The sequence below is a fragment of the Pavona decussata genome, unplaced genomic scaffold, assembly GCF_977016875.1.
Source record: "Pavona decussata unplaced genomic scaffold, jaPavDecu1.1 SCAFFOLD_281, whole genome shotgun sequence".
NCBI lineage: Eukaryota > Metazoa > Cnidaria > Anthozoa > Scleractinia > Agariciidae > Pavona > Pavona decussata.
In genome coordinates this window covers 719,244-731,096 of record NW_028145682.1, presented here as the reverse complement: position 1 = coordinate 731,096, position 11,853 = coordinate 719,244, and the positions used below count along the sequence as shown (strand labels likewise).

At 42.8% G+C, this 11,853-nt stretch overlaps 1 pseudogene; it reads right to left on the bottom strand.

Moving 5' to 3' along the window:
- Positions 1–9,434: 9,434 nt before the first annotated feature.
- Positions 9,435–11,428, bottom strand: LOC146455257 (uncharacterized; annotated as a pseudogene).
- Between the last annotated feature and the right edge of the window lie 425 nt (positions 11,429–11,853).

Here is an 11,853-nt window from a genome sequence, read left to right as displayed (position 1 = left end):
GTCCACAATGTGCTGGAGTACAGTACCATATCACAAACGCTAAAAGAAATTTGTTTTGAATATGGTTCACTCTTTAGCAAGAAATTCCTCTTTAATTAGCTTGTTCTTCAGCCATGTGACTTTGAACATTGAGCGTAACAACTATGAAATGACTGAATGAGATATTTTGTTGTGAACTGTAAGTTGTAAAGATACTTGCGAGAATATCAATCCGAAAAATGTGCTTTACTTCACAAAGCCGAGTAGTTACAAGACTGAGCAATGTAACCCGAGAAATCTAGGTCACACGCCGTGAGCTATCCTACGACCGGAAGTCACACAACGTCACATCCTCCCTTCTCAGAGGTAAATGAACAAAACAAAAACAAAAACAAAACAAAAAAAAAAGGAAACACAAAATTGAAAACTAAATCATGTATGTCTCTGTCCAAGTGAAGCTAGATACGAAAATGACATGTCCGTGTTGGGTAGCTCGGTATATAAACTTCTAGCCAGTGATATAGTCCTTCAAGTACACTGGTGGACGCACAATGCGACCACTCGTCCGAGTGGGAGGAGTGGACGCATTCTCCCCTGGTCCAGCTGCTGGTGGCTCTTGAAGTGGTGCTATGGGCTCCTGTAGGGGCTCCATGTTGGGCGACAGAGCTGCATCCGGAGTGTCGCTCCTTGCTGTTGGTGGAGGCCCTGCAGTGAGGTTCTGCTCCTGACCGTCCACTTGTGCGTCTTCTTGGGTCTGCCTCAAATGCCGCCTGTTTCGTCGGTACTCTCTCCCGTCTTCCGTACGAACCTTGTATGAACGAATGTCTGCTTTGCTCTCGACTCTGGCTTTTGTCCACCCCTGTTTTCTTTCGCCAGGTCGTAGGGGTTTTATACGAACGACATCCCCAATGCGAAGGTCATTTAGCTCTTTTGTACCGTGGTTATAATACATGACTTGTTTGGCCTTCTGTTTCATTAGCTTCTGGGGAACCTCTGTTGGTATTTTGGGTTTAACAACGTGCTTGATGTCGGGAGTAGGGTTCGCGTCCTTCGTCCAAAGAGACGCTGTGCCGGAGAGCTTCCGAGGCCTTCAGCTGGCGTGTTGCGCCAGTCTAACAGCGCCAGATGTGGGTCTTGCTCTGACTCCACAGCTTTTGTCATGAGGTTCTTTGCAGTCTTGACAGCGTTTTCAATCTTGCCATTCGACTGAGGGTAACCTGGGCTGCTAGTGATGTGCTCAAAGTTGTAAGCATGCGCAAAGTCTGCAAATGCAAATGCATTGAAGGGAGGTCCATTGTCGGATATGAGCTGGTCAGGCAAACCGTGTCTTGACAAGTGAACCTTTAGCTTAGAGATGATTTCCTTCGCAGTTTTGTAGTACAGGCGGTCAATTTCGAAGAAACTTGAGTAGTAGTCTGCTGTGATCAGATAATCCCTTCCGTTAAGTTCGAAGAGATCACAAGCGATCTTCTCCCATGGCCTTGAGGGGATCTCGTGGCAGATCATAGGCTCTTTGGGTTGGCCGGCTTGATGGGCATTGCAGGTGGGACACTTGGAAATGAACTCCTCCAGGTCGCTGTTCATACCAGGCCAGTAGACTGACTCTCTAGCGCGGCGGAGACATCCCTGAATTCCAATGTGACTAGAGTGTACTATGGACCTTATGTAGTCTTTCGCACCACCTGGAACGACAAGGCGTTCACGTTTAAAGATCAGGCCATTCTGTAGGCTTAGCTCATCTCGAAAGGAATAGTAGTCCCTCAAATTCTCTGGAACTTTGTTTCGGTTGTCGGGCCAACCGTTCTTGATGATAGCTTCCAGCTCTTGCATGGTTACATCTTGTTTCGTTTCGTGCTGGATGATCTTCAGCGTGTCATCTGATACTAACAGATGTTGGAGCATGTTAATGGATTCTGCATCCTTGGCCGTTTCACCCCTGTTATCTTGAACTGACAGTACTACTTCGTCTTGTCCTGAGGCACTTCCTTTGCTTGGGAGAAAGGCTCTGCTGAGAGTGTCAGCTAAGTACATCTGCGAACCTCTCTTGTACGTAACTACCAAGTCAAACTTCTGTAGGCGGAGCAACATCCTTTGGAGTCGTTTAGGTGCACTCAGTAGGCTTTTCTTGAAGATGCTTTCCAAGGGCTTGTGGTCAGTCTCGATCTTCACCTTTCTGCCGTACGCGTACTGCTCAAAGCGTTCCACACCAAAGACAATGGCGAGCATCTCTTTCTCAATCTGCGCATACTGGGTCTCTGTCTGCGTCAGTGATCTGGATGCGTACGCTATGGGCTGTCCCGACTGCATTAGACACGCGCCAAGGCCTTTCTGTGAAGCGTCACATTGAAGTTCAAGGCCTTCGTCCGGACTGAAATATCTGAGCACAGGGGCATGGGAGAGGATATCTTTAATCCGTGAGAAACATAGGCCGTGTACATCTTGGTCCCACTGAAACAGATGGTTTTCCTTAAGCAATTCTCTAAGGGGTGCAGTGACTTCCGAGAGGTTGGGGGCGAATTTTCTGCAGGTAGTTGACCGTGCCAAGGATCCTTCTGACATCTTGTTTGTTCTCTGGTGTCGACATTTTCTGGATTTCCTCTATCTTCGCTGGGTCAGGCTTCAGCCCTTCAGCTGAAATGATGTGACCCATAAAAGTAACTTCGGGTAAACGGAGCTTCAACTTATCTTTGTTTAGCTTGATTCCTGTTTCTCGACACCGTTGCAGGAATGCGGTCAGCTTTCTGTCGTGGTCCTCCACTGCTGCTTCGTATGTGTCTCCCACTCCAAAAACTATGGAGTCATCGAAGATTGAGACAACGCCTTCCAGTCCCTCCATGGCAGCATCCAGTCTTCTTTGGAATTCCTCTGGCGCTGGAGATATACCAAAGGGCATTCTGAGCCACCTGTACCGACCCCATGGGGTGCCGAAAGTCGTGAGGTAACTGCTCTCAGTGTCCAGTTCAACGTGCCAAAATCCGTTTTTGGCATCGGCGACACTAAACACTTTGGCGTTGGCTAGATCTGGCAGAAGGTCATCGATGGATGGCAAGGGATAGTGATTCCTCTTGAGGGCCTGGTTCAGGGGTTTTGGATCAATGCATAGGCGGAGTTTTCCGTTCCTCTTAGTGGTTACCACCATGGATGATATCCAGTCGGTTGGAACGTCCACTGGCTCGATTATCCCCATAGCACTCAGGCGATCGAGTTCTTCCTTGAGTTGCCCTCTAACTGCGATTGGAACTTTCCTCACTGACAGCTTCACAGGAGGCACAGACTCATCTATCTCTAGGTGCAGCTTTCCTTCGAGTGCTCCTTCACCTGCGAAAACGTCTGCGTAGCTGTCCGTAATGTCTGACTGAGTTAGCACTTTCTTACGGTCTTCTGTGTCCATGGACATAATGTTGGCCTCGTTAATGTTCATAAGATGAAGCTGCTGGATTGTTCTAGCCCCGAGTAGAGGGTTGAGACCCCGGCTAACGATCAGGTACTCGATCAGGTATCGCTCATCGTTCTTCGGGTTGAGAGTCTCAGCTGTTAGCTTCCCCAAGGCCGTAATCTCTGATTTGTTATACATAACGAGTGTAGTATTAGCTTTCTGCAGTTGCTCCAGGTTTGGATCGTGAAAGGCGCTTTGATAGACATCCTCTGGGATGATGTTGACTGTTGCTCCGCAGTCTAACTGAAACTTGATTTGCTTCCCTTTGAGCTCCAGAGTTGTAAAGATTTTCTTAGGGTATTCTTTGTCTTTAACAGAGTCAATGTACTCTGGGTCCTCTGTGAGGACAGTTAAGAGATATTCATCGTCGTCTTCCTCGCCATACTCTTCGTCATGCACGCACTCGACTGTTTGGACTTGCTTGTACTTTCGTTGTCTTCCTCGTTTAGTACAGAAGGGCGCAAAGTGGTTTTTTCCATCACATTTGGTACAGGTTTTGCCCCAAGCGGGACATTCTTCTTTTTTCTTCACATGCGTTTTTCCGCAGAAGATACAATCAACCATTCGGGGTTGTGCGACATGTGGCGACTTGAATTCCTTTTTCTGTCTCGGATTTCTTTGCGGTTTTTGCCCCATGGCATGGACATCTTCTGTTGGACGCATAGCCTTCAGCTGTTGAGCGGTGCACTCACTTGCTCGGCAAATATCCACGCAGCTCTTAAGAGTAAGCTTGCTTTCCCGCAAAAGGCGCTTCCTAACACTGTTGTCGCGGATTCCAACAACGATCCTATCTCGAATGAGATCATTTGCGAGCTCTCCATAATTACACGTCTTCGCGAGGGAACGAAGAGAAGCGACGTATGTTTCAATAGACTCACCGGCTTCCTGATCTCGCTTATTGAAGCAGTACCTCTCATATGTTTCGTTTGTTTCCCCGACACAGAAGGTCTCCAGTTTCTGCAGAACAACGGCTATGTTCGTCTTGTCTGTTTCGCTTTCGAACGGCAGCCCATCATAAATTTCCAATGCGTCTGGACCGATGCAAGTTAGGAGCGTTGCTGTTCGGAGCTCGTTGTTTTCGTTGCGAAGTCTGGAGGCGATCTCATAATTTGTCCACATCCTTTTGAATTTTTTCCAGTTTGTGGCCAAGTTTCCCTTTAGTTCCAACTTCGGTGGAAGCGGAATGTTGACTTGTATAAGTTGTCGGGGCTGAGAAGTGTCTGGCGTGGATCCGCCTGTTTCGTCCGAATTTGGCATATTTCAGTGGTGATTTGCCGTCGACTTTTTGGTGGTTTCTCAAGGGAGAATAACAACGAAGCGACACGGCAATTCAATCCTCTATTCTGACACCATGTAAAGATACTTGCGAGAATATCAATCCGAAAAATGTGCTTTACTTCACAAAGCCGAGTAGTTACAAGATTGAGCAATGTAACCCGAGAAATCTAGGTCACACGCCGTGAGCTATCCTACGACCGGAAGTCACACAACGTCACATAAGTCATAGAAATAGAGCACTGCATACTGTAGAAGGGTAGAGGACAATTTATTGTATAGTACTTTTACACAATGTTACGTATATTATACCGTTAAGTTACAAGTTGGCACTGAACTTTGTTTAAAGCATTGGTCGCTTGAAAGAGTGTTGATTGTCCTATAATTGTTTCCTTGCATGAACTGTTTTTGTATGATACGCCATTAATATTGACATTAGACAACGCCCAGTGAGTATTTTTAGTGATCCTGTATTAAGCGGCCACCTATATTAAGCGGCCAGTTCCTCAAGCCCCGAGGGTGGCCGTTATATAATAATACAGGCTCGACTGTATAACCAATAGCATTACAATGCTAAGTTTACAATACACAAAACTGCAAAGTTTACAAATACTACAAAAAGTAAGATACAGGACATTAACAGAAAACGATCTTATATAAATATATATATTTTTTTTCGTCCATTGAGTCAGTTTTTAATTATGTGCATTGTACCATAATAGAATTTTACAGAGAGAAAAAAAAAGGAAAAAAGAGAAAACGTTCGACGTGAGAGAGAGGAGTACTTCTTGATAAAACATATAATTAAGACAAATTTTCAAGGTTGTATTTAATGGGAATCTTACTGATAAACTTGTGAATGGAGATGGCCATGCTATTTAACTTGTTAGAATAAATATAATGGCGCATAAATAAGGTAGTGTAGTTAAATTTCCGTAGTATTGTTGAGTCCTGGGAGCTTGCAGTGATACCGAACAAGATTTCCTCTATGGTAGGGGAGATTTGGCACACATTCTCTTTATTGAACCAGCTCACGACCTTTTGCATAAACATTTTGGTAAACGTACATTCGATAAAAGAATGCTCTATTGAATCTTTGTCCCCACAGTATAGACATTCATCGTCCGCCTTAATACCAAATCTGAATAGTTCTTTCTTAGTTACTATCGTTCTGTGGATTAATTTAAATTGAAACTCTTTTAGTTTGGTTTCCTTGCAACTGGTTTTCAGTGATTTAAAGATATTAGTCCGTACGTCTTTGTTTAATGAAAGTTTTTCTCTCCAACGTCTAGGGCCCGTTTGTTCCTCAGTGTGCATTTTGGCGTTAAGCAAATTATAAAAGTCCCTTGACTTAGCCTTATACAAATTAATTTGGAGCGATTCATTCAGGGAAAATATATTATTATTACTGGTAAAGATTAATTTGTTGATGGTGTCGGAGCCTTTGGCGAGAGACAATAAACGTCTCGGAATAGCGCTAACAACTTGATAATATTGTAGAAAATTGGATTCACAGGAATATTTCTCGAGCCGGGAACTTTTGGAATGATAAAAAATTACCACTTTCGTTCAATAGGTCATTAACAGTGAGGACACCTTTTTTAAACCATTCACTGAGAAAAATGGGTTTCCCGTCCACCAATATATCTTTGTTATTGAACAAAATTAACTCCTGCTTTTGGTCGTAGGTATGAAGAATTTTTAATTCGTTGAAGAAATCAAGTATCTTCTTAAAAAAGATCGGGAGGTCGTTCAAGTAGTTTGTGTCGTAGTTGCACCTTAGTAGAAGGTTTAACCCCCCTTTTCTTCTGAAATAAGGTTTGGAATGATACACCAATTACTATTGTCCGAAGTCCGTATCAATCTTGGGATCCAAGCGAGTTTCAGAGCTTTCAACATTATCTCAAAGTCGATCATACGTATTCCGCCGTTGTCAAAATCTTGATAGAGGCCTGATCTTTTAATTTTATCTTTTTTATTTTTACAGAGGAACTTAAAAGATTTTGTTTTGACCATGTCCGCAATTCCTTGGGGACATCCAGATTAGAGGCCGAGTAGATCAGTTGCGAAATACCCAATGTTTTTATTAACATTGCCCTTCCAAATATCGTCAAATCCCGTGAACTCCACATATCCAGCTTAGTTTGCATTCTTTGGATCTTTTTGTCGAAGTTAAGTTCGTTATTCTCCTTAATATTGCATGAAAAATATATCCCAAGTATCCTAACAGGGCTATGAAACCATTTTTAATCTAGAGGTTTATTTCTATTGTTTATCCATCTTCCCAACCAAAGCGCCTTCGTTTTCTTTACATTAAGAGATAGACCAGCAGTTTTTCCAAAGTCCCCAACAATTTTCAGAGCCAGTTCTAGAGATTCTAAGTCAGCATTAAACAGAGTAGTATCGTCAGCGAATTGAGACAACTTGACTTCCCTACCGAACATTTTGATTCCTCTCACGTTGGAGTCTTGACGAATCTTAATTGAGAGAACCTCCTCAGGCAGAATAAATAAATAAGGGGAGAGGGGGCAACCTTGTCGCACTCCTTTTGACGGTTTAAACCAATTGGTTAAAAAACCATTGTTGTGCACCGCACTCTCTATGTTCGTGTAGAATAACTTGACCCAGCGCTTGATGTCACAACCAAAATTAAAGTAGTCTAGGGTCCTCATTATAAAGGGCTATTCAATCGAATCAAAAGCTTTACGGAAATCTAGGCAGGTTTTGTAGATTCGTATAATCCATTATGTCACTTATGAGTCGAATATTTTCCCCTATGTATCTCCCTTTCACGAAGCCTGTTTGGTCCAGTGGTGGATTAGATTTGGTAGTGTCGCTTCGATTCGCTTACCTATTGCCTTTGATGCTATTTTAAGATCTACATTAAGAAGTGTAATCGGTCTTCAATTTGATAGGTCTAAGAGTGACCCATCTTCTTTCGGTGTTAAAGTAATTATTCCCCTTCGTTGTGAGATGGAGAGTTCACCTTTCTCGTTCGCCTCGTTGAGACTGCTATCAAATCGTTTCCTAAAAGTTCAAAAAAGCAACTATAAAATTCGACGGTAAATCCGTCCTCCCCGGGTGCTTTATCATTCTGAAACGTTTCTAGTGTCTTTTTGCACTCTTCGTATGTAAGTGGACCCTCCAAAGTTTCTTGAACATCCTCTGAGAGCTTAGGGATTTCTACATTCCTGGTGAATGTATCGTACGCGGCTTCAGAGAAGGTTAGTTCTGAGGTAAATAGGTTTCTATAATAGTTTTCTATTTGCTCTAGAATCGCTGTCTCGTTGCGCATGATAGAGTCATCTTGTATTCGAAGTTCTCTAATAGTTTTTTTGTTATAATTACTTTTTTCAAGATTAAAAAAGTACTTTGTCGGGCATTCACCATTTTCTATCCAAAGGGATTTTGCTCTGAACATTGCCTGTTTTCCTTTCTCTTCGTAAATTGAATTGAGCTCCGATTTTAGTCCGTCAAACTCTCGTAGTACTACATCGATTGTAGGGGAGGAAAAATTGTTACAAATTATAGCATCAAGTTGTTCTAGTCTACGTCTTAAGTCCTTTTCTCGGGTACTGATACATTTTGCTTTACTTTTAGAAAAAGAAATAGTCGCTGATCTGTTTTCCATCTTTATTTATTCCCAAAAAAGTCTCTTATCTGTCACATTGCTGTAATAACTGCACACATGAGAGTATGTATCACTAACCGCACTAACGTATTGCGTGTCCTTCAAAAGGGTGTTGTTGAATTTCCAAAGTCCCGGTCCCCGGGGAGGATTACAGGACCACGATAGCGAAATGTAAATTGCGTCATGGTCAGGCGCGATCGAAGGGTAAATTTCAGAATTCTTTACCTGCCCAATGAGGTGTTTTGCAACCAAGAAAAAGTCAATTCTAGATTTAAGTTTTAAAAATTTTGATTCGTACGTGAATTTGCGTAACTTTGGATGACGCATTCTTTGAATATCCACTAAATCAAACATTTCCATGGTGGTTAGAATGAGATTACAGTAACGAGACGGTTTCCACTTCGCACCTCCGATTTTATCTTTTTTTGATAAGGTACAGTTCCAGTCTCCCCCGACAATTAGCGAGGTGAGTTCAGATTTATCGATAATGCAATTGTTGAGCTCTTGCATGAATTGGTGTTGATTGACCTGGTCATTAGGTGCGTAGATATTGCACAGTGATAATTTTTGCCCATTCAGAGTGATTGTAATAAGCACTATTCTGCCTGTGTCATTGGCATAACAATATTCAACTCTTAGTTGTACAGAGGGGTTAATTAGAATACACACACCTTTACTATGCTTGGTGCCATGTGAGAAAAATAGCTCGCCACCCCAGTCTTTTCTCCAGATATTTTCATCGGCTCGTTCTGAATATGTTTCTTGTAAAAATAAATGTTTGCTTTTTGGTCTTTTAGGTATGAAAATATACTCCTCCTCTTGATTTGATCCCTGATTCCCCGAACGTTCAATGATAAGACATCGAATTTGGACGAATTACCCGCATTCATATGAGATGTTAACAGATAAAAAGGAAAAAAATTGAGTTATAAAGAAAATAAGGTATAAACAATCTAAACAAACGCACACGGACAAACAAACACAATAATAAACGAAGACAAAACAGCACAAGAGAGGGCAACTAAACCTTTTTGCAAGTAAGATAAAGAGATAAATCTTTGTTCTAAACAGACGGAGTCTGTTCCCGTCAGTCCTCCCGAAATACTTGGCAGGCTAAAGAGATTCGAGGTCCTCTAATTCGTTGATATTGATGGGTCTCCCATCCGGCGAGGTCGTCACGTAAATTGTTCCGTCCATAGACCGCACGCTCAATACTTCGCCATCTCTACGTTTTTCGTTAGCCCTAGACATGATGCGGAGGCGGAAGGAAGTTAGGTTTTCGTTGATGAAGATCCGTGTTGATTCTACTCTCGTTGCGTAGGAAGAGTTGGGGAAGAGGTCGGCAAGTTTGATGTTTTAAGCTTTGATCTTGCTCGGTAGAGCTTCGTCTTAACTTTATGACTGATGAATTCGCCAATAATTGCCTTGTTGCCCCGATTAGTCAATTTGTGCGATATTTCTATGTCATCGGGGCTGACAGAGACCTCGAGCGCCTCCGCTATTTTGAGGATAGCGTCTTCTGGCAAGTTGTATGCACTTTCTGGAATGCCGTGGAATTCAAGAGAGTTCTTTCTTGGATATTGTTCTAGACGGTCTTGTAGGTCGTAAAGCTCTGTTATTTCCTCTTCTTGCTCGTTTATTCGCTTCTTAGCACCAGCTAGCTCTTTTTCCGTAGCTGCAAACAGTGTTTTGGATTGAATGAGTTCTCTCTTTTAGGTCCGCTATCTCAGTTTGCTGCTTGTTTACAGTGCATTTAACTTGTTTTACGTCTTCACTGATTTTTTTATTTTCCAGAAAAACGTTGTTGACTGTTATTTGTTTATCCACCAGCATCTCTCTTTATTCCGTTAGACTTGGTTCTTGGAGGCGGTCTTCGGTGGTTGGAGGTTCTGTTTCGAAGGTTTCGCCTTCGGCGGCCGCCATGTTCGTACGCTTTGAAACTGACTGCCCGTCTTCCACGGAACCGCTGTTACCACGTTTGTGTTTTCGACCTCGTTTAGTCATATGAATGTATCGTTTATCATTCTCTGCTTGTTAAATGCTAAACAATTGGATTACATTCGATTTGAAGGGAGAAAATTGGGGACGAAGACGCTGCACTAAATCGCGTGCCTCACGCTACGTCCGCGCATGCCCTTACGTTGGTAGATGATCACCAAAAAAGAAACAACCCGGTTCCCCGACTGACGTCATCAATTTGTTAGGACCCAGACCTCTCACAGCGCGGTAGTGAACGAGAACATCGTGACTTTAAACGTCCATAGCAACGTAAGGATTTTATCAAATTTCTTACTTTTTGTTTTAATCATCTCCTAGTCGGTCACATTTTGTCCTAATGCAAAAACAAATTTAGGGGTTAGGGGCACTTTAAATTGGCAAAGAAAAAATTGGCCAATTTGATTGAAGGTTTTATCCCGGCCATTGAAAGTGAATTTAATACTGTCATATTTTGTTCTTCGAAGAACAAGTCCCATTTGTTCTAGCTCCTTTTCTCCCCCTCCTGAAGCCTCGATAAGGTTCAGCCCGTTTATCTTAGTTTTCACCTTCTCGCAGGCAAGAACCTTTTTTTTGGTAGTTGAAAAGAATAATTTTTGTTACACCAGATAAAGAACATTGTTTTGGGCTTCTATGAGGTTCACCACAGAGTACTCAACTCAACGGAAATCTGAGGATTTTAATTCTTGTACCCAACTTTTCTTTGACAATGAGATATTATCTAATTTTGGCTTTCTTCTGGGAGCACGTAGAACAATGCGTGCATCATTCGACCCACCAATTTCTTGCTCGTCCTCGACGGATCCGTCGTAGGTTGCAGTACTTACAAAATTGGGTATTAGAAAGGGTTTTGTCTCACCTCCCTTCTTGGGCTGAGCTTGCTGGGTTCCCAGGAACACTTGTGGGTTGTTGTCAACCCTCTCGAGGGGCATGGAGAGTGACTGCTCTGTTGCGCCGAGAGTGACAAGCGGGTCATCCAGTGAAACACCTCCGATCTTTTTCAGGAGATCTTCCAAGCCTCCATCGTTTGCCAATGACTTGGTAGTCACCAGGGTGTCCTCGCTCATTTTCATTTTGGCAGGCTTGCTTTCGTTCTGCGTACCATTCAGCATTTCTACGGCATGTAGAAGGAGTCTCCTCTTCCCGAGGGTTAGTTCCAGCGTTGCAATATCGTCCGCATGAACCAACTTCAATGCGGCTTGGCTGTCCAGGTCGTGTTTCACTAGTTCCTCGATTGTCGCCTGCTTCAGGCCATGATCGCTGGACTACTTTTTAAAGTCAAAGCTCGTCATTGCAAAAAATTTACAGATTGCTAAAATACTAGCTATAACACAAATCGCTCGCTGATCGCAAATGATGATTATGAATGATTACAATTATGACGGTGGTTCGCTTATACATTCCGGGCGTGGCGTGGAATTTCCTCCGCGGTATTTAATTGCGATAAACAGGTCTATCAGTCACTTAATTCTTGTACTCAACTTTTCTTTGAAAGTTCCACAATACTCAAACTGGGGGAAAATACAATAATTAGCGC